The following is a 23,812-nucleotide window of genomic DNA, read 5'->3' on the forward strand; positions in this document are numbered from 1 at the left end:
TGCGAATCTTTAAAATTGATACAGATGATTTGGAGTTGGGGACCACATGTAGGGTGTCAAAGTTTGCATATGACACTAAGATGAGTAGCAGGACAAAGTGTGTGGAGGACTGTGAAACTTTGCAGAGGAACATAGATACATTGATTGAGTGGGTAATGGTCGGTCATATGGAATATAATGTTCATAAATATAATGTCATACTGTTTGGTTGGAGTAAATTAAAAACAGATTATTACTTGAATTTTAAAAAGTGGCATTATTTGCTAAGCAGAGGTACCTGAGTATCCTTCTGCATGAAGGTTGGTCACCAGGTATAACAATCAATTCAGAAAGCAAATGCAATTTTGTCCTTCTTTGCTGAAGGGATTGTGTTTAAAAGAAGAAGTTATGTTCCAACTGTATTGGGTGCTGGTGAGACCACACCTGGAGTACTCCATGTAGTTTTTATCTCCTTCGTTGAGAAAGGATGTACTGGTACTAGAGTGGGTGTAGAGGAGGTTAACAAGGTTGATTTCAGAGTTGAGGGGGTTGGTTTAACAGAAACTGAGTAGATTGGTATTATACTCATTGGAATTCAGAAGAATGGAAACATATAAAATAATGAATGAAATGGATAAAATAGAAGTAGAGAGGATGTTTCCACTGGCAGGTGAAGCTAGGACAAGAGGGCATCGACTCAAGATTAGAGGCAGCAAATTTAGGACTGAATTGAGAAGGAACTTCTTAACCTCAATAGAATTCATTGCCCAGGGAAGTAGTTGATGTTTGTTCAGTAAACGTTTTTAAAGCTAAGGTAGCTTTTTTCAAAAAAGAAATAATTAATTAAAGAATACGGTGAGAACATGGGTAAATGGTTCTGCGTCCACGAAATGATCAGCCATGATCTTATTGAATGGCAGAGCAAGCTCAAAGGGCAGGATGGCCTTCTCCTGTTCCTAGTTCTTATGTTATACATTCCTCCCTCACTCGTGACTTGGAGGTGCTGGTGTTGGATTGGGATGGACAAAATTAAAATTCACAGAACAACAGGTTTATTTGGAAGCACTAGCGCTGCTGCTGCTTCATCAGGTGGTTGTGTGTTCTTAACTTTGTCCCTCACTGTTGTAACTTATGAACAGCAACAAAAGCCACGAAGCAGTGCGCATGCTCCAGCCAACAACGGTACCAGGATAATTGATGTCAGCGGCGGACCAATGGAAGGACAGGGGCGGGGCTGGAGGACCTGCGGGGCTGTTGGCCCTCCGACCAATCAGAGTGAATGAGAGGCGGGACCTGATTATACCACGTCATCATCCTCTCGGACAGCGCGGCTGTGCGGGCGGAGAGCTGTCGGTAAGAAAAGAAATAAACAGCAGCAAGCGGGAGGGAAATGGTGGTGGTCTGGGCTGAGAGGCATGGATAGCGTAAATAGACAAGGTGTTTACCCTGGGGTGGTGGAGCCCAGAACTAGAGGATATAGGTTAAGGGTGAGAGGGGAAAATTCAACAGGGACCTAAAGGGCAACAAAAATTGTAACATTTCAAAGGCAGTTGAATAGGAAGGGTGCAGAGGGATGCCAGCCAAGTGCTGGCAAATGGGAATGAATTAGGTTCGAATATTTGGTTGGCATAGATGGGTTGTACTGAAGAGGCTGTTTCGGTGCTAGACATCTCTGACTGTGGGATCATAAAACTGCTCCGATTCGCCTCTGAGCACCTTGATGCCCACTTGTTCACTATCTAGCTTCCTCAGTCTCTGAGTGTATTTTTGCTCTGTTTAGTATTTTACTATTATGTTCACAGACCTTTCAGTAAATGAATTGTCCACTGCTGCCTGGCTCCTGACCATATTACAGAGGAGGTAGTACTGGATGTGTTGAATCATATCAAGGTGGATAAATCCCTGGGACCTGTTAAGGTGTATCCCAGACATTTGTGGAAAGCTAGGAATGTGATAGCAGTGCCCCTCCCTGAGATGTTTATATTGTCATTGGTGACAGGTGAGGTGCTGGAAAGCATGTGCCATTATTTAAAAAGGTGGTAAGGAAAGGCCAAGGAACAAGAGAACAGTGAGCCTGAAGTCAGTGGTAGGCAAGTTGTTGGAAGGGATTCTGAGGGACAGGATTTACATGTATTTGGAAAGACGAGGAATGATTAGGGATAGATAGCATGGCTTTGTGTGTGGGAAATTCTCTCTCTAACTTGATTGAGTTTTTTTTTGAAGATGTGACAAAGATGATTGATGAAGGCAGATTGTGGACATTGTCTATATGGACACTGAACGATGTTCCACAAAGCAGACTGGTTAGCAAGGTAAGATAACATGAAATGTTGAGAGAACTAGCCATTTGGATACAAAACTGGCTTGAAGGTAGGAGGCAGAGGGTGGTGCAGAGGGTTGATTTGTGGACTGGAGGCCTGTGAGCAGCAGTTTGCTGCAGGAATGGATATTGGGTCCTTAAATAATTGACTTGGATGTGAATATGAGATATGGTCAGGTTTACAGAAGACACCAAAATTGGAGGTGTAGTGGACAATGAAGAAGGTTAGTTCAGAATGCAACAGTATCTTGACCAGATGGGCCATTGGGGCGAGGAATGGCAGACTGGGTTCAATTGAGACAAATGTAAGCTGTTGGATTTTGGAAAGGCAAATCAGGGCAGGACTTATACACTTAATGGTAAAGTCCTTGGGAATGTTGCTGAACATAGAGACCATGGAGTGCAGGTTCATTGTTCCTTGAAAGTACAGTCATAGATAGGCAGGCTAGTGAAGGTGGGGTTTGGTATGCTTATATTTATTGGTCAATGCATTGAGTACAGAAGCTGGGGCGTCAAATTGTGGCTGGACAGGACATTGATTAAGCCATTTCAGGAATTATGTTTTAGGTTCGAAATTCGTTGTTCTGGGAAGGGTGTTGTGAATCTTGAAAGAGTTCAGACAAGATTTACAAAGACTTTGCTAGGGTTGGAGGATTTGGGCTACAGGGTGAGGCTGAATAGGCCAGGGTTAATTTCCCTGGAGAGTCAAAGACTGAGAGGTGACTTCACGGGGATTTATAAAATCATGAGGGGCATGGATACGGTGAACAGCCACGGTGTTTTGCCCCCAGTTAGGTGGGTTCAAAACAATCGCATGGGCTTAAGTTGAGAGGGCAAAGATTTAAAACGGATCTAAGGGGCAACGTTTTCAAACTGAGTGTGGTGTGTGTGTGGATTGAGCTGCCAGATGAAGTAGTGGAGGCTGATACAATTACAACATTTGAAAGGCATCCGATTGGGTACATGGATAGGAAGGGTTTCAAGTGATACAGACCAATCGCTGGCAAATGGGGCTCCAGTTGTTGAGGATTCCTAGTTGGCATGGACAAATTGGACCAAAGGTCTGTTTCTGTGCTGTACATCTCTATGATACTAATAAATGAAAATAAGATGTGTTCCTCTTTTGTGGAGAGCTAGCAGAAGCACAGATAATTGTTCTTGGAGCTGAGAAGGTTAAGCAGTGATTTTGATCAGCTGCAAATTTGTTTCTAAGATATTTAATTTTCAGAGAGAGGGGAATTGTTAACAATGTCACAATTTTAGTAACTATTTTCAGGTAATTGACAAATAATAAGTGAATATGTGAACATTATGTTCTTCAGTAAGTTCTGAGCATCTGGAATAGTCTGAAAGGCAGTTGGACAGACTCAGCAATTATTCATAAACAGATTTGGAATTTTACCTTTTAAGGGAAGATTTGGGGGGCTATGGGCAAATGGGAAGGGAATTGGGACAGATTTGCAGCATCTCCAGAGGGAGAGAGTACAGCCCCAATGGGCTGAATAGCCCCCAGCCCATGTGCTCTGTGATACTGTCCCATTCACTGTGAATGTTGAAGCTCATCCCAGAGCAGAGAGAGGGAGGATACCACCAATCATCCGGGGCCCATTGTGAGGTGAGTGATGGCAGCGCAGGCCAATAGGGCCAGAGGGCAGTACTGGAGGACCAGGTCGTACGAGTTTGTCCTCCATCCAATTGGAGTGAATGAGGCATCCTCAAGGTTGGAACTAAAGAAAGGCACATATCGCAGAGATTTGAGAAACTGGAGGACATGAGATAGGGAGCGTTCTGTGGCTAGTGAGGAATTATATAAATAAGGAAGAGTTGTGAGGATGGTTTAGGTGACATTGATCAGGCGAGTTGAGGATGGAGGAATTTAGGGATCGTGAGGATTAGAGTCATAATGTTATACAGCAAGGAAACAGGCCCTGTGGTCCAACCAGTCCATGCCGACCATAATTCCAAACTGAACTAATTGTACCTCCCTCCGCTTGGTCCACATCCATCCAAATATTTCCTATTTATGTACGTATCTGAATGTCTTTTAAACATTGTAATTGTATTCACAGCTACCACTTCCTCTGGAAGTTCATTCCACACGTGTATCTTTTTTATTAAAACCTTCATGTATTTTCTCAAATCTTTCTCATTTCTTCTCAAAATGAATGCACCCGAGTTTTGAATCCCCCTCTCCCCCGGCTATTCACCCTGATCTACGCTCTTTCTAATTTTATAAACCTCTAATAAGCTCACGCCTCAATCTCGTGTACGCCAGTGAAAAAATTCCCAGCCTATCCAGCCTCTCCTTAGAACACAATCCCTCCATTCATGGCAACATGCTGGTAAATCTCTTCTGAACCTGCTCCAATTTAATAATCTCCTTCCTATAACAGCACAACCAGAGCTGGACAGAGTATTCCAGAAGAGGCCTCCCAACATCCAGTACATCCTCAACATAACGTCCCAACTCCTGTATTCCAAGGTCTGAACAATGAAGGTAAGTGTGCTTAGCACCTTATTAACCACCCTGTCTACATGTCACACAAACTTCAAAGATGTGAAGCCCTCGGTCTCTCTGTTCCCATATCACTACTCAGGGCCCTACCTTTATTGAGAGTAAGTCCTGCCCTCGTCTGTTTTGTCAGGTTGTTATATTTTGCATTTATTCCAATCCAAAAAAATTGAGTATAAAGGCAGTAGGAGTATAATTAAGAGGGAGATCAGGAGGCAAAAAAGGGACGTGAGATAGCTTTGGCGAATAGGTTTAAGAATAATCCGAAGGGCTTCTATAAATACATGAAGAAAAAAGGCTAACTAGGGAGAAAATAGAGACCCTCCAAGATCAGCAAGACAGCCATTGTGTGGAGCTGCAGGCGATGGGCGAGATAGGAAACCAGTGTTTTGCATCAGTGTTTACTGTGAAGAAGTACATGGGAGATATAGAATGTGAGGAAATAAATGGTGACATCCTGAAAAATGTCCATATTACAGAGGAGGAGGAGATGCTGGATGAGTGGCTGAGGAGCTGGTGCAGGGGAAAAGGATTCACATTTTTTTTGGATCATTGTGATCTCCTCTGGAGTAGAGTTGACCTGCATAAGAAGGATGGATTGTACCTGAATTGGAAGGTGTTAACATCCAGACAGGGAGATTTGTTAGTGATACTCGGGAGGCATTAAACCAGTGAGGGAGTGGGTGTAAACCCAATAAGATAGTGAGGAAAGAGTATGTCTGAGACTGGTACAGTTCAGAAGTCAAATAGCCACGGCAGGCAAGGACAAGGCACAGAATGAAGTCGGACTGAGCAGTTGCACTGCATTTACTTCAATAGAAGAGGCCTGACAGGGAAGGCAGATGAGCTCAGGGTATGGTTTTGAACATGGCACTGGGATATTATAGCAACTACAGAGGCATCACTCAGGGATGGATAGGACTGGCAGCTTAATGTTCCAGGGTATAGATGCTATACGAAGAATTGAAAGGGGGACAAGAGAGGAGGGGAGTAGCATTTTTGATTCAGGATAGCATTATGTTTTTGCTGAGGGAAGATATTGCTGGGAGTATGCCCATTGAAGTTATTTCGTTGGAACTGGGAAATAAGAAAGGGATGACCACCTTATTGGGGTATTCTGCATGGATCTCGTCTGGGTCCTCTGGTTTCCTCCCACAGTCCAAAGATGTGCAGGATAGGTTGGATTATCCAGGCTGAATTGTCCATAATGTTCAGGGATGTGTAGGTTGGGTGGCCCTGGGAAATGCAATGTTACTGGGGGAGGTGAGGAGGCTCTCAGGGTCAGTATCAATGTGATGGGCTGAATGACCTGCTTCCACACTGTTGGGATTCTCTGATAATTCTACTAGTTTTAAAATAGTTACAGAAAATAATAGACCAGATCTACAAGTTAAGGTTCTGAACTGGACAAAGGCCAATTTTGATGGCACAAGGCAAGAACTTTCACCTGGTCCCTAAAGCCTGCTCTGCCATTCAATAAGATCAGGGCTGATCTTTTCATGGCCTCTGCTCCACATTCCCGATCTCCCACCATAACCCTTAATTCCTTTCCTGTTCACAAATCTACATTTTGCCTGAAAGGCATTCAAATGCTGCAGTCAGCAGGGAATGCCACAGATTCACAACCCATTAGCTGAAGAAGCTCCTCCTGATCTCAGTCCTAAATCTGCTCCCCCTTATTTTGAGGCTCTGGAGTTGGACCCGTCCCCAGTGGAAATAGCCTCCCTGCTTCTGTCTTATCTCCTCCCCTCATAATTTTATTTGTTTCCTATCCAACGTCCCATTCTTCTAAATTACAATGAGTATAAAACATGTTTTCTCAATCTCTCCACATACGCCAACCTTCTCAACTCTCAACTCAAACTAGTGACCCTCCTCTGCACTCCCTCTAGTGCCAGTACATCCTTGCTAATGTAAGGGGATCAAACCTGTACACAGTACTCCAGGTTTGGCCTCCCCAGCCCCCTTACAGCTGCAGCATAACCATCCCTCTAGCAATGAAGGACAATATTCCCTTCACTGCCTTAATTACCTGCTGTACCTGCAAACCAGCTTCCTGTGATTCACGCACAAGGACACCCAGCCCCCTCTGCACAGCAGCATGCTGCATGTTTTCACCATTTCATCATCCAGTTTGCTGTTAGTCCGACCAAAATGGATGACCTCATATATCCCAACATTGAACTCCATCTGCCAGATCCTTACCCACTCACTTAACCTCTCTGTATCCCTGTGCAGACTGACAGTGGCCTCTGCAGACATTGCTTTACTCATCTTTGTATCAAATGTGAACTCTGACACCGTACACTTGGTCCTCAACTCCAAAACATCTGTGTAAATTGCGAACAGTTGTAGTGCCAACACTAATCCAAACACCCATTTATCTCCATTATTTATTTTTTGGTGGTGAACCGATCCTGTATCAATGATAATTACCCATAGTGCTGTGCATCTTTACCTTATACAGCAGCCTTTTGTGTGGCAACGTATCAAATACCTTCTGGAAATCCAGGTACACCACATCCACCGAGTCTGCCTTGTCCAAAGCACTCGTCGTATCCTGAAATAATTCCAGTGAATCCATTAAACGTGACCTGCCTTTCACGATTCCATGCTGTGTCTGCGAAATGAGACAATTTCTACCCAGATATCTCTCCTCTACTTCCTTGAGAGATTCAAGTATTTTCTCCACTACAGAAGGTAAGCTAACGGGTCCTTTTTGAAGAATAGTAGTACCAATTTGCAGCTTCCAGTCTGTCAAAACCATCCCAGAATCCAACAAATTTTATTGAATTATCACGAGTTTATTTGTTATTCCCATCTCCTTTAGTCCCTGGGATGCATTCCATCAGGGCCAGGAGACCCAGCTACCTTGAGGCTGTTACCTTTCCCAACATTGCCTCTTTACTGGGAGTGATTGTTTCTCTGTCCTCATCTGCCATTGCCTCCATAGGCCTGTGAGAATGAGAGTATATAGACAGTATGTTCCTGTTAAGGCCAAGGCTGGTAGGTGTAGGAAATGCTGCCTGTCGAAAGAAATTGAGGCCCTGGTCAGGAAAATGAAGGAGGCATTTGGCAGGGACAGAGAGCTGTGTTTGTGTGAATCCCTAGAGGAGTATAGGGGCAGTAGGAGTATGCTCGAAGTAAACCAGGAGGGCAAAAAGGGGACATGAGATAGCTTTAGAAAATAGGTTTAAGGAGAATCCAAAGTGATTGTCCTTAGTGTATTTGTACAAACGATTAACCAGGCAGAGAATAGGTACCCGCAAACATCAAGGCTGTCTGTGGAACCGCAGGAGGTGAGAGAGGTTCTGTATGAGGGGACAGGTTTTACAAACACAATGTGCACATCGGAAAACACACATTTTGTAATGTCCCAGTCTCGTGTTTTCAGTAAACGGGGAATTGCCTCAGTGTGGCTGCAGGCATGTGTACGCGTCACCATCTTTATTTGGGGCAAGAATTCACTGGACACGTGCGGAACCGCCAGCTTTGTAGGGGGCAAGGTGCAGCCAGGCGCATGTGCAGCCTTTCCCTGGTACAGAGGCATTGGGCAGGATTTACACAGAGCACATTCTAACTCAGAAATGGATGTTTATTTCTGGATTTGTTTTGTCATTCATTTAAATGATTTGGTATCGTAAATGAGTTTGCAGTTCACACAAAATTGGAGATATTGTGGATAATGAAGAAGGTTACCTCAGATTACAATGAGATATTGGTCAGATGGGGTATAATTTAGATAAATGTGAGGTGCTGCATTTTGGAAAAGCAAATCAGGGCAGGACTTATACACTGAATGGCAAGGCCCTGGAGATGTTTGTGGAACAAAGAGACCTTGGACTGCAGGTTCATAGTCCTTGCAAGTCAAGTTGCAGGCAGATAGGATGATGAAGAAGATGTTCAGTATATTTTCCTTTATTGATTCGAGCGTTGAGTATAGGATCTGGGAGGACATGTTGCTGTACAGGGCATTCGTTAGGCCACGTTTGGAATATTGTGTGCAATTCTGGCCTGCCTCTGATCAGAAGGGTGCTGTGAAACTTGAAAGGTTTCAAAAAAGACTTCCAAGAATGTTGTTATTGTTGGAGGATTTGAGATTGGAGGCTGGGGCTGTTTTCCCTGGAGTGCCATAGGCTGAGCTGTGATGTTATGGAGGTTTATACAATCATGAGGGGCATGAATAGAGTAAATGAACAAGGTGTTTTCCCTGGAGTGATGGTGTCCAGAAGTAGAGGGCATTGCTTTAGGGTGAACAAATAAAATTTCAAAGGGGCCTCGAGGACAACTCTTTCATGCAGTGGGTGGAAGGAGCTGCCAGAGGAAGTGGTGGAGGCTAGTACAAATAAACATGTTAAAGGCATCTAAATAGACACATGATATGATTAGGAAGCGTTTATAGGGATGTGGGCCAAGTGCTGGCAAATGGGAATGGATTAGGTTTGGATACCTGGTTGGCATGGATGAGTTAGACCGAAGGGTCTGTGTCGGTGCTATACATCTCTGACTGTGGGATCATAACAGCTTATACTGCTCTGCTCCATCTCTGGGCTCCCTCATGACCACTTTGTCAATATCTAGCTTCCTCAGTCTCGAACAATGGGTGTATTTTTGGTCTGTTTAGTATTTTACTATTACTTTTACAGACATTTCTGTAAGTTAATTTTTCACTGCTGCCCAGCCTCTGACCATGTGCTGCTTATTATTTTTTTTCTGGAAAAACTTTGACAGTCAAGAATTCTTTTTTTCTAATGAGCAAGTGTATTTTCCTTCCATTTCTGACTATCACATTCTGCACCATTTTCATTCCCTGTAATCCGTTTTGCACTCCCTGAAACATCATCTGTGTTTCTCCTTCCACAGATCCCAGTGATTAATGTCAAAGCCCTGTTGCCTGGGGAGAGGGTGATGTTTGACTTTCTTGTACAGCTGCAGTTTGTGTGGTGAAGGTGCTCCCACAATGTGGTTGGGTAAGAGATGTTACAGATTATTCATTACAGCAACAGTGATGATTTGAAGATAATGTCCAAATCAAGAACAGTTTGTAGTTTCATTATCATGCTTATAATTTGACAAAAATGTTATTGGGAACTTTAGACATAAGGCCAGAGAAGGATGATATTAGGTCAGGTGACCAAAAGCATTGCCAAATAAGCAGGTTTTGAGGAATGTCTTAAAGGAGGAAAGCAGACCTGTGAGGTTTTGGCTGTGAATTTCAGACCTTGTTGCTTTCGCAACTGTAAAAGCAGCCACACAGGTGGGGTAATGAATTAACAGATCATTGGGAGTCTCGAACAGAATGGGTTGCCGAGGTCTCAAAGGGTGTGTGATGCAGCGAGCTGGGGATGGTCACAACCAGGAATTATATCAAGGGTGAGAATTTTAAATTGAGGGATGTGGGCCAGATGCTGGCAGGTGAGACTAGATTGGGTTGGGATATCTGTTCGGCATGGACAGGTTGGATTGAAGGGTCTGTTTCCATGTTGTACATCTCCGAAGCTCCATGCTGTTGATTATGAAGATGGATCAACAAGTTTTGGTACGAGGGAGTACTTGGGCAGCAGAGATTTAGGTTTTCTTGAGATTACAGGGAGGTTGAATGTGGGAAGTTGGCCAGGAGTGTGTTTGGATAATGAAGTCTGGAGATAAGACAAGGTGGATGAGAGTATATGAGCTGAGACAAGAGTAGAATCAGCTAGAAATAGTGGTGTTGGAGTGGGACTGGGCTGTCACTCTCACCTCACCTCTGGGATTCAGCTGGTTGTCAGGTTGTGAATCAGGGCAGTAACACAATCGGGAGCTGAGTGGCCCTGGTGGAGCCTAAAATGAGTGTCACTTAGCTGGCTGTTGCCTAGAAGCTGCTGCTTGGTAGCCCTGTTGATGACTACTTCCATCACTTTACTGCTGATCGAGTGTGGACTGAGAGGTGGAAATTGCCTGGGTTGGATTGTCCTGTGTTTTTGTGTTGAACATGCCAGGGCAATGTTCCACATTGTCGGGTAGATGCCAGTGCTGGAGCGGTACGTGGCTCGGTGGGTGGCAAGTTCTGGAGCACAAGCTATCCATATTATTGCCAGGATATTGGCAGGGCCCGTAGCCTTTGCACTACTTAACCACTTCTTGATGTTATTCAAACTGAATAGAATTGGCTTAAAACTCACGTCTGTGATGTTAGAAACCACTGGAGAAGGCTGAGATGGTTCATCCCACTTTGCACTTCTGGCTGCAGATTGCTGCAAATGCTGTTATCTTATCTGGTGCTTGTACTGCTGGAGGAGCCTCACATATAAGGGTGGGGATATCAGTGATGCTTCCTCCAATGAGTTGTGAACGGTGATGGACAATTAAACAACTGGGTGTGGCAGAACTGCAGAGTTCTGATCTGATCTATTGGTTGTGGGATCACTTAGCTCTGTTGCTTGCTGCTGATGCTGTTTGAAATGCAGATGGTCCTGGTTGGTAGCTTCACCAGGTTGGCACTTCAATTTTAGGTATGGCTGGTGCTGCTCTTGGCATGCCCTCCTTTCCTGTCCATTGTGATGGGTGAGTGCGGGATGTACAAACCCATGAGATTACAGATTGTGCTGGAGTACAGTTCTGCTGCTGTTGATGTCCCGCAGTACCTCAGAGAGATCCAATTTGAGATCCTACATCTCTTCAAACTCTGTCCCATTTAGAACGGTGATAGTGTCACTCAACACAATGGAAGTTTTTCTTAACTTTAAGCCAAGACTTGTGTTCCAAAAGGAATGTGTGATGGTCGCTCTTACCGATACTGTCATGGACAGATGTATCTGCAGCTGGTCAATTCATAACAATGAGATAAAGTATGTTTTTCCCTCTTGGTTCCCTCACCACCCACTGCAGACTCAGTTGAGCAGCTATATCCTTTAGGACCTGGCCAGCTCAGTCAGTAATTCTGTTGCAGAGCTAGTCTCGATTGTGGACATTGAAATCCTGTACCCAGAGTACGTTTGACACCATTTTACTTCATCAGTGCTTCCTCCAAATGTTGTTCAACATGAAGGAGAAGTGATTCATCAGCCAAGGGAGGATGGTACGTGGTAATCAGCAGGAGCCATGAGATTTCCTGGTGTCCGGAGTCAATGCTGAGTACTCCCAGGGCAAATCCTCCCTGTCTGTGCCACCACCTCTGCCTGGTCTGTACGGCTGGTGGGACCGGACATATCCAGAGATTTCAGGAGAAAGTGAAGACTGCAGATGCTGGAGATCAGAGTCGAGAGTGTGGTGCTGGAAAAGCACAGCAGGTCAGGCTGATGAAGGGCTTAGGCTCAAAACATCAATTCTCCTTCTCCTCGGATGCTGCCTGACCTGTTGTGCTTTCCATCACAACACTCTCAATATCTTGGGATGGTGATGGTGGTATCTGGTCATTGTCTGTAAGGGTTGATTTCATGAGTATGAGTATGTCAGGCTGTTCCTTGATTGGTCTGTGAGACAGCTCTGCACATTTTGACACCAAACTCCATATGTTAGTCTGGAGGACATTGCACCATCGAGACGGCTGATTCTGTGGTTGTATTTTCTGGTGCCCTGTTAGATGCCGAGTGGTCCATCTAGTTTCATTCCTTTGTTGAGACTTTGCAGTGATTAATACAGTGAGTAGCTGGCTGGGCCACTGTTGGGTTGGCAGGATTTTTTTCGCCATTGACAATCGTTCCATGGAGATTAGGAGATTCCTAATTCCGGTTATTTTTTTCTTGAATTCAGATTCCGCCATCTGCCAAGTTGGGATTCGAACTAAGACTTCAGTCGTTTTAATATTTTGAATAAAAGTTAAATACATTAGGTTTGTTCACTCACTTTAAATATCACTTACCCAGGTTTTGTTTCTTTGTGAAACACTGTCCATCATCCTGTCTCCTCCATCCTTCCCTCCAACAACAAGAGTTTGGAGCACATGGAGTTTCTCTGTCAGTAAGACTGAGATAATCTGATCTGCAGCCCCTCACCCTAATCTCATTAAACCATAGACTTTCCAACTCTTTTTTTTTTCCTCCTCCTCCTCATCAGTCCCCCTCACCGATTCACAGATCTTGTTCCTTGTTCAGTCTTTTCTGATTATGTCCTTCTCTCCCAAAATCCTGCTCCATTTCCACTCTCCCTTTCCTTTTTGAATTCCTTGCATTTGGTGTCCCTCCTGGATCTATCCTTGGTCCCTTCTGTATCTCACGTACACACAGCCAGGAGGTGACATTGTGCAAAAGCACCATGTTGGGTTTCACATGTACACTGACGATGCCCAGCTCTCCCTCCCTATCATCCCTCTCCATTACTCCACTGTTACTCAGTTATCAAACTGCTTACCACATTCCCACTACTCGAGTAGATGCAGTTTCCTCCAATGAAGCATTGTAATGATTAAACCTGTTGCGTGACAAATTTCGTTCCCTGACTGCTGAGCCTCTCCCTCTCGCTGGGAACTGCACTCTTCACAGTATTGCAGTTATATCTGACGCGAAGCTGACCTTCTGATCAGACATCTACACAATCCCAAACACCAGGAATTCCAATCTCTTAAACGTTGCTTGTCTCCTCCTCACCCCAGCTCCATTGCTACTGAAGCCCCTTACCCGTGTCTGTGTTGCCTTAAACTTGATGAATCCGAAACAGAACCCTTGATTTTGTGACTGACTCAGAATCTGGTTTCAGACTCCCCTCTCAGTATTTACCCTCAGACACATCAGTATTTATTCTGTCAAACCCCTTAAGAATCTGGTGGTGTGGTCTGATTGTAGGTGGTGGAAATGGCAGGGGATGATGTGTCGTATCTGGGTGGAAGGTAAGGACTTGAGGGGGGGGCAGTGGTTCTATCCTTGTTGCAGTTGGAGGTGTGGGTTTGAAAGGCAGAGGTGCGGGAAGTGGAGGAGATATAGTGGATGGTATTGACCACATGGGAGGGGAAATTGCAGTCCTTGAAATATGGGCCATTTGGTATGTTCTGGCCTCGCTGGAACATTGCAGTAAGCATGAGACAGAGATGTTGGCCAGGGAACAGGCTTATGTGTTAAAGTGGCAGGCAGCTGGAAGCTCAGGGTCTCTTTTTGCAGCAGAACGTAGATCATCAGTCGCCATTTCCACCACTTCCACTGAGACGCTGCCAGACACAGGTTCCCGTCCCCTCCATTAACAGCTATGCACCCTCCCAGTCAGATCGTAATCCACTCCTTTGTCTTTCCAAATGTTCCTGTCTCTCTCTGGGTCCTGTCCCTACCTATTATTTACTCTTTAACCCCTATCCCCTGCAGTACAAAGATCTGCAGGTTAGTTGAATTGGCCAAGCTAAATTTCCCATAATGCTCAGGGATGTGTAGGTTAGGTGCATTAGTCAGGAGGAATATACAGTAATAGGGTAGGGGAATGGGTCTGGGTGGGATACCATTCGGAGGGACGCTGTGGACTTTTTGGGCCGAATGGCCTGTTTCCACACTGTCAGGATTCTAATTTTCCCAGCTCCCATCGGTCCTGAGGAAGGGCCACTGGACAGATTTCTGTTCCCAGATGCTGCCAGACCTGCTGAGCTTTCCCAGCACCTCCTGCTTGTTGTTCCTGATTGACACCATCCATCCACCTCCCGGGTTTGATTCAGGCAGGGGGAGGATCCCACCACTGACCTCACAATGGGGTCCACTGATTGATGGCAACGTCGGACCAATAGGAAAAGGGGGTGGGACTGGTGGATGAAGTGATAAAGATGGTCATCCAAACAATGGGAGTGAATGAGGGGCGTGGCCAGTGGGATGACACGTCACCAATAACACCGCCTGTGCAGTGCCATGTGACTCAGCCGTTGGTGAATGTGGGACAGGCAAACGGGGAAGGGGAGAGTGGCCTCAGAGATGGAGACAATGAGTCACTTTAGACTGGGAAGTATTAATTACACTCTGTGCGGGTCATTAATCTGAATTAGAAACTCTTTCCCGCGTTTGCAGCAGATGGGAAAATGGCTGCGGCCCTCAGGCGGTGACAGGTCCTGGGATATGGCTGCCATCTTTATTGGGGGCAAGGTACAGTGAGGGGCATGGACATGTCCCCTTCCTAGGATCGGGGGGGGGGGGGGGGGGGGGGGGGGGGGGTGGGGCGAGGGGGTGGTGTACGATTTGAAGAGAGGCATTTACACATCAGTCACATACCAAGAGAAAAATATGTCTTTATATTCTTCCTGCACTGACTGAGAGTTTTGTTTTGAGAATTCATTTCATAGGATATTAAATCAGAATAATTGAGGCTGGGATCTCAAAAGTAAGTTTTTACAGTCAATGGAGTCATCAGGATCTGAATATCATTGACGTTTAAATGTGGAAGGAGAAAGGTTTGTGGAAAATATCTCCCATATTTTTGTTAAGCAGGAAGATGTACAAATTCGTGGTTGGATCACCCTTTGGGTGTGCGCTATCTTGTGGGCCCTGCAGCTGAGGAAGGAGCTATTGACCTGAGAGGGAGCACAGATTTATCCAAATTGCACCTGGTCTCTTTGGGTCTAAATCTGAGAGATCTTACAATCACTCACTTCATGATGTTAACCTGTAAACTTCATATTTTCAATTAACTGCAAACTTCCCATCAAAAGTCCTTTTGGACTCGAATTCCAGCACCATTTCAGGTGGAACGTTCCAGATTCTGACAACGGTCTGTTCATTCAGAAACTGCTGAGGTCCATGTTGACTCTGGGGTTACAAAGGGCTGAATCAAAAGATAAGATGCTGTCCCTGAGCTCCCATTGAGATGCATTGGAACAGTACAGGAGGCTAAGGGCAGTGTAGGGGTGAGCAGGCAATGAAAATGACAGGGCTGCACTGTGAGGGCTGCTTGGCTCAATGAGAGTGTTTTGGAGTTGGGTGTAAACAGGGCGAGGGGAGACAGGGAGAAGGTGAAGCTGAAACTCAGTTTTAGTTCAGGGAACAGACAGTTTTTCAATGATTCCTGCGGAGTATTTGTTAACAGTGTTTAATGTATTTTCCTGAGGGCAGTTGAGAGCTGGCCACATTGCTGTGGGTCTGGAGTCACATGTAGGCCAGACCAGGTGAGGATGACCGTTTCCTTCCCTACAGGACATGAGTGAACCAGATGGGTTTTCTGACAATCGACAATAGTTTCATGGTCATCATTTGCCTTTTCACTCTAGCTTGTATTGGATTCTGATGTCCGCACAGCCATGTTGGGATTCTAACCCTAATCCTCGGAACATTGCACATGTCACTCATCTGGCAGGAATACCATTAAGCCATTGCCTCCCCTTTTTAGCAATGTTTAAAGAAAGTTCCATCATTCTACGTGAACAATGTGCAACGTCCATGTGTCGGCCTCTCCAAAAGGTTAATCAACAGAAATTTGTTTGGGAATGAAATATTTCACTTTTTTGGGGGGGGAGGGGTGTTTATTAAACAAAAATGAATCTAAATAAAAATCTGATGCCACGGACATGTAATTTCTGAAGCTGGAGGGGGATTACAGAGACAGGGAGAGTTGTGGGGCTGGAGGGGGATTACAGAGACAGGGAGGGTGGTGAAGCCGGGGGGGGATTACAGAGACAGGGAGGGTGGTGAAGCCGGGGGGGGATTACAGAGACAAGGAGGGTGGTGAAGCCGGAGGGGGATTACAGAGACAGGGAGGGTGGTGAAGCCGGAGGGGGATTACAGAGACTGGGAGGGTGGTGAAGCCGGAGGGGGATTACAGAGACTGGGAGGGTGGTGAAGCCGGATGGGGATTACAGAGACTGGGAGGGTGGTGAAGCCGGAGGGGGATTACAGAGACTGGGAGGGTGGTGAAGCCGGAGGGGGATTACAGAGACTGGGAGGGTGGTGAGGCCGGAGGGGGATTACAGAGACAGGGAGGGTGGTGGGGCCGGAGGGGGATTACAGAGACAGGGAGGGTGGTGGGGCCGGAGGGGGATTACAGAGACAGGGAGGGTGGTGGGGCCGGAGGGGGATTACAGAGACAGGGAGGGTGGTGAAGCCGGAGGGGGATTACAGAGACAGGGAGGGTTGTGGGGCCAGAGGGGGATTGTTGTCCAAACATCACTGTGGTGTACGTGGACTGCAGCATTTCAGGGAGGCGGTTAACCACCACTTTCTCCAAGACAAGTGAAGGTGGCCAATAAATACTGGTCTGGGCAGCAAAGGCAACCCCCAGTGAATAAAACCAAGCAGTGGCCTCTCTGAGCTGACTTGCTGTGATGTTAAAAACCTCTCTGGAAATGGAGTGGGCAGAGAAGAGAAACAGTGACATTTCCCAGCTGCCCTCAGAGAGACCTCCCCCTTGGAAGTACTCCGAGCCGGGATCAGCTCAGTGAGTTTCAGTCTCTTCAAACTTCAATATTAGTCAGTTTTATTTTATTAAATCTACAATCGTGAGTAAGGTGAGGATTTCTTTTTAATGTCTTTGGGTCTCTTGATTAAATGTTTAAGATATGAAATGTAAGCATTGCTAATCTCGGGCAGTATTTTTTGAGAAGTAAGACTGTGTCTTTGTCATGGTCTGTAGGTTGTGAAGGCGGAGACATGGCCTGTTGTAGAGTGGCGTGCTGTTCCTGTCGGATGTGGGAGATTAGGGAGAGTCTCAATGATCCTGATGATTATGTCTGCAGAAAGTGTGATTGCAAATCCTATTGGAACGCATGGATTGGTGGAGGAGTGATTAAAGGCAGTGAGGAATTAACAGGAGCCGGGGGGGTGTGATATGTGGCCGTCTCAGGATTGCAAGATACTGCAGATACAGTCAGGGAGATGGGTTACCTCCAGGAAAGCTAGGAGGGGTAGGTAGGTACTGCAGGAGTCTCCACTGGCTATCCCCATCTCAGACAAGTGTACTGTTTTGAAAAATGTAGGTGGTAATAGACTTTCAGGGGAATGCAGCACTGACAGCCAAGTTACTGGTACTGAGACTGGCTTCTAACATAATGTGAGGTATATCCATTTCCACACGATCGATATTGATGGGGGACTCTCTAGTCAGGGGCACAGTCTGCCATTTCTGCAGCTGACAGTGAGACATCAGAATGGGGTGGTGCTGCCCTGGTGCCAGTGTCAAGGATGTGTCTCAGAGGGAGCAGAATATTCTCAAAAGGGAGAATAACCAGTGGGAGGACATTGTACATTGGTACCAATGGCATAGGAAGGGGAAAGCATGGGGTCCTGATGAGCAGGGAGATTTGCTAGTGCCACTCGGGAGGCATTAAACCAGTGAGGGAGTCGGGGTAAACCTAAAGAGATAGTGAGAAAAGAGGTGAGTCTGAGGCTGGTACTGTTCACCGGTCAGACTGTCAAGGCAGGCAAGAGCAAGTCACAGAATGAGGTGGGACGGACCAGTTGCACTGCATTTATTTCAATGCAAGAGACCTGACAGGTCAGGCAGGTGGGCTCAGGGTATGGTTTTGAACATGTGACTGGGATATTACAGCAATTACAGAGGCATCACTCAGGGATGGATAGGACTAGCAGATTAATGTTCCAGGGTATAGATGCTATAGTAAGGATAGAAAGGGACCAACAGCGCAGTGGGAGAGGTGTTTTTGATTAAGTATGACATTATGGCTGGGCTTCGGGAGGATATTCCTGGGAGTACATCCAGGCAAGTTATTTGGTTGGTACTGAGAAATAAGAAAGGGATGACCATCTTACTGGGATTGTGTTATAGACCCTCTCCCAATAGTCAGCAGGGAATTGAGACACAATTTTAACAGGAGACCTCAGATATCTGTAAGAATAATATGGATGCAATGATAAGTGGTTTTAACTTTACCAACATAGCCTCAGAGTGCTGTAGTGTTAAGGGCTTGGATGGAAAGATATTTGTTCAGTGTGTACGAGAACGTTTCTGATTGAGTTTGTAGGATGTACCTACGAGAGAAGGAACAAAACCTGACCTGTTTTCTTTATTCATTCACAGGATGAGGCTGTCACTGGCTCGGCCAGCATTTATTGCTGCGTTTACCCAGTGGGCAGTTAAGAGTCAACTGCGTTGCTAAACGTCTGGAGTCCCATGTAGACCAGACCAGGTAAGGATGGCATTTTCCTTCCCTAAAGGTCATGAGTGAGCCACATTGGTTTTTCCAACAATTGACAATGGATTCCTGTCATCACTAGATTATTTTTTCCAGATATTTATTGAATTCACGTTCCAAAATCTGCCGTGATGGGATTCAAACCCTTGTCCCCAGAACGTTATCTGGGTCTCTGAATTAACTGTCTAATTTCACTCCATCATCACTGCCTCTTAGGAAATGAGGCAGGGTGAGTGTCTGAGGTATCAGTGGGGCAGCTCATCAGCACCAAAGATCCCACAGTATTGTGGCTCAGTGGTTAGCGCTGCTTCCTCAGCACCGGGGACCTGGGTTTGATTCCAGCCTCGGGCAACTGTCTGTGTTGGAGTTGACACATTCTCCCCAGTGTCTGTGAGGATTTCCTTCGGGTGTTCCAGTTTGCTCCCACAGTCCAAAGATGTGTAGGTTAGTTGGATGAACCATGTTAAATTTCCCATATTCAGAAGATGAGGTTTTGGGATGTGCAGGCAAATCTCTGCCTGATGTGAAAAGATCATTTTGGGGTCTTGGACAGAGGTCAGAGGGAGGTGTGGCCGCATGTTTTACATCTCCCGTGGTGGTAAGGGAGGGTCAAGGATGTGGAACGTGGGTTGGTGGGAGGGTGTGGACCGAACAAGGAAGGCGCAGCGGGACAGAAATGATCAGGTAGAGTCAATGTGGCTTTGTACATGCACAATTGGGTCTCACTAACTTGAGTGAGTGTTTTGAAGTGACGAAAAAATTGAATAAGGAAGGCGGTGAATGCTGTTGATATGGACATTCAACAAGGTTCCACAAAGCAGAGTGGTTAGCAGGGTTAGATCACATGGAATGCCGAGAGAGCAAGCCATTCCAAAACTATCTTGAAAGTAGGAGACAGAGGATGATGGAGGGTTGCTTTGCGGACCGGAGGTCTGTGAGCAGCAATGTGCTGCAAGGATGGATGTTGGGCCCTTAAATAAATGACTTGGATGTGAATATATGAGGTATGGTCAGTAGGTTTACAGAAGACACCAAAATTGGAGGTGTCATGGACAGTGAAGAAGGTTAGCTCAGAATACAAAAGGATCTTGATCAGATGGGCCATTGGAGCAAAGAATGGCAGACGGAGTTCAATTTAGATAAATGTGAGCTGTTGTATTTTGAAAAGGCAAATCAGGGCAGGACTTATACACTTAATGGTAAAGTCCTGAGGGGCGTTGCTGAACAAAGGGACCTTGGAGTGCAGGTTCATAGTTCCTTGAAAATAGAGTCACAGCGAGGCGGGATAGTGAATGCAGCATTTGGTACGCTCCCCGTTATTGGTCAGTGCATTGAATGCAGTGTTGTGATGTCATATTGTGGCTGGACAGGGCACTGATTATAGGTCTTCTGGAATTCTGTTTTCAGTTCCAATATTCCTGTTCTTGGAATCAGGCATCTGATTGGGCACATGAAGAGGGAGGTTTTAGAGGGATAAGGGTGAACCGCTGGCAAATGGGACTCCATTAACGGTCTCCGTTATTGGTCAATGCATTGAATACAGAAGTTGGGACGTCATATTGTGGCTGGACAGGACGTTGGTTAAGCCACTTCTGGAATTCTGTTTTCAGTTTGAATTTCCCTGTTCTGGGAAGGATGTTGTGAAACTTGAAAAGGTTTGGACAAGATTCACAAAAACGTTGCCAGGATTGGAGGATTTGGGCGACAGGGAGAGGCTGAATAGGCTGGGGCTATTTTCTCTGGAGAGTCAAAGACTGAGAGGTGACTGCATGGAGATTTATAAAATCACGAGGGGCGTGGATAAGGTGAGCAGCTGGCGTCCTATTTCCTCAGGTTAGGTGGGTCCAAAACTAGAGCACATGGATTTAAGTTGAGAGGGCAAAGATTTAAAAGGGATCTAAGTGGCAACGTTTTCAAGCTGAGTGTGGGGTGTGTATGGGAGGGGCTTCCAGATGAAGTAGTGAAGGCTGATAAAAATCACAACATTTAAAAGGCTTCCAATTGGGTACATGAATAGGAAGGGTTTTGATGGATACAGACTAATAGCTGGTAAATGGGAATCCATTAGTTTAGGATTCCTCGTTGGCACGGACGAATTGGACCGGAGGTCTGTTTCTTTGATGTTGATAATTTAAGATGCATTCCTCTCTTTTGTGCAGAGCGAGCTGAAGCACAGATAATTATCCTTGGAGCCGAGAGGGTGAAGCAGTGATTTCGATCTTGTGCAGATTTGGTTGCAAGGTCTTGAATTTACAGAGAGAGAGAGGAATTGTTAACACTGTCACAATTTTTAGTAACTATTTTCAAGTAATTGGCAAATAATACAAGGTGAAAATGTGAACGCTATTTTACTCAGTAAGTTCTGAGCATCTGGAACAGTCTGAACGACACAGATTCAGCAGGTATTCTGAAACAGACTTGGAATTTTACTTTTTAAGGAAAGATTTGGGAGGCTATGGGCTCATGGGAGGGGACTTGGGACAGATTTGCAGCATCTCCAGAGAGAGAGAGTACAGCCCCAATGGGCTGAATAGCCCCCAGCCCCTGTGTTCTGTGATACTGCTCTATTCACTGTGAATGATGAAGCTCATCCCAGGGCAGAGAGAGGGAGGAGTCAACCACTCTCATGGCAATGGTGCCCGGCTGATTGACGGCAGCTCCAGACCAATAGGAGGAGAGTCTGTGTGGTCCTGCAGCCAATGGGAGTGAATGAGGGGTGTGGCCAGCAAGCCGACACCTGTCCATGAGCTGTGCAGGTGCAGTGTCACTGGGTGGGGGTGGGAGAGACAGCAGGGACTGGGACAGAGGCTGTAGGACCTGAATTACAAACTCCCGGTAAATTAAAACCAAAAGAACTGCGGAAGATGTAAAACAGAACTAACAACCAGGAGGTTCTGGAAAATCTCAGCAGGTCTGGCAGCATCTGTGAAGAGAAATCAGAGTTAAAGTTTAAGATCCGGTGTCCCTTCCACAGAACAGATGTTACTGAGGAAAAAAAGTCAGTTTATTTGCAGAAGATAGTGTGGGGGGAGGATATAAGGAGTAAGGGATAGGTGGGGATAGAGTGAGAAGAGCGGTTGGATAAAGGAGTGGATAACGATCTGGCTGGGGGAGGGTGACTAGCTGTTAATGGAGACTGGTAGTGTGTAATGACAGGCTGTGAGAACAAGGTCTGGTGTGTGGGGTAGGGGGCTTCGACATGGGGTTCTTAACCTATGGTTAGCCCCTAACTGTCTCCATTGTAAGCTGTTGCCCACCTATATCACTCCACAATTGGAGCTGCCGAGGACACAAACCTTTGGAATATCCTCCCTCACCCCCTCTGTCCACCTTAAAGATGTATCTAAAAATCGTTCTCTTTAATCAACATTTCCATCATCCTTGAAGCATTTTAGGAGATTTGTCAATGCGAAAGGCTCCATACAATGCAGGTAGTTGTTGTTATTGTCTGACATCAGGAGAAACAGGGATGAGCCCTCCCTCTCTTATACCTGATGAATAGCAGCAAAAGCAGGAAGCACTGAGCATGCTCCAGCCCACAATGGGCCTCGGATTCTTGATTGCTGCTGCAAATGTGTGCTGGTCAAAACACAGCAGGCCAGGCAGCATCTCAGGAATAGAGAATTCGACGTTTCGAGCATAAGCCCTTCATCAGGAATAAGAGAGAGAGAGCCACGCAGGCTGAGATAAAAGGTAGGGAGGAGGGACTAGGGGGAGGGGCGATGGAGGTGGGATAGGTGGAAGGAGGTCAAGGTGAGGGTGATAGGCCGGAGTGGGGTGGGGGCGGAGAGGTCAGGAAGAGGATTGCAGGTTAGGAGGGCGGTGCTGAGTTGAGGGAACCGACTGAGACAAGGTGGGGGGAGGGGAAATGAGGAAGCTGGAGTAATCTGAATTCATACCTTGTGGTTGGAGGGTTCCCAGGCGGAAGATGAGGCGCTCCTCCTCCAGCCGTCGTGTAGTTGTGTTCTGCCGGTGGAGGAGTCCAAGGACCTGCATGTCCTCGGTGGAGTGGGAGGGGGAGTTAAAGTGTTGAGCCACGGGGTGATTGGGTTGGTTGGTTCGGGCGGCCCAGAGGTGTTCTCTGAAGCGTTCCACAAGTAAGCGGCCTGTCTCACCAATATAGAGGAGGCCACATCGGGTGCAGCGGATGCAATAGATGATGTGTGTGGAGGTACAGGTGAACTTGTGGCGGATATGGAAGGATCCCTTGGGGCCTTGGAGGGAAGTGAGTGTGGAGGTGTGGGCGCAAGTTTTACATTTCCTGCGGTTGCAGGGGAAGGTGCCGGGGGTGGAGGTTGGGTTGGTGGGGGGTGTGGATCTGACAAGGGAGTCATGAAGGGAGTGGTCCTTGCGGAACGCTGATAGGGGAGGGGAGGGAAATATATCCTTGGTGGTGGGGTCCGTTTGGAGGTGGCGGAAATGGCGGCGGATAATACGTTGTATGCGCAGGTTGGTGGGGTGGTAGGTGAGAACCAGTGGGGTTCTGTCTTGGTGGCGGGCGGAGGAGCGGGAAGTGGAGGAGATGCGGTGGATTCTTGATGTTAACGGGGAACGGGGGCTAGAGGTGCTAGTTGTTGCTTCAACCAATCGGAGTGAATGAGGGGTGGGACAATACTCAACCACGTGATAAACTTCACTGACAGCACAGTGTTGTTGTGGCCAAGGCATTGGAAATGTGTGAAGGTGCAGGGCAGGGGAAAGGAAAGACGTATTGACCAGAAAGAGAAGGAAATTTTCACAGTATGGAATGAGAGGTTTTACAGAACGTAGTGCACATTGTAAAACACACATTTGAAAATCCAAATTCTGCCCCATTTTCCCTCCCTATAATGCATTTTAAACTCCCTGAAATATCAACTGTGTGTTTCTCCCTCCACAGATCCCAGTGATCAGTGCCAAAGCCCCATTGCCTGTGGAAAAGGTGATGTTTGACTTCCTGTACAGCTGCAATTCGTGTGGTGAAGGTGCTCCCACAATG

At 46.2% G+C, this 23,812-nt stretch overlaps 1 long non-coding RNA gene across 2 annotated transcripts; it reads left to right on the forward strand.

Moving 5' to 3' along the window:
* Positions 1-1,216: 1,216 nt before the first annotated feature.
* On the forward strand, positions 1,217-18,797 carry LOC132805875 (uncharacterized). Of its 2 annotated transcripts, XR_009640970.1 has the most exons (4): positions 1,217-1,332; positions 4,693-4,796; positions 7,279-7,511; positions 18,720-18,763. It is a non-coding gene; the product is annotated as an uncharacterized LOC132805875 (long non-coding RNA). The 2 variants fall into 2 exon arrangements; XR_009640971.1 differs by lacking the exons at positions 4,693-4,796; positions 7,279-7,511 and adding an exon at positions 9,675-9,781 and having other exon boundaries at positions 18,720-18,797.
* The last annotated feature ends 5,015 nt before the right edge of the window (positions 18,798-23,812 follow it).

The sequence above is a fragment of the Hemiscyllium ocellatum genome, chromosome Y (genome assembly GCF_020745735.1).
Source record: "Hemiscyllium ocellatum isolate sHemOce1 chromosome Y, sHemOce1.pat.X.cur, whole genome shotgun sequence".
Classification (NCBI taxonomy): Eukaryota; Metazoa; Chordata; class Chondrichthyes; order Orectolobiformes; family Hemiscylliidae; genus Hemiscyllium; species Hemiscyllium ocellatum.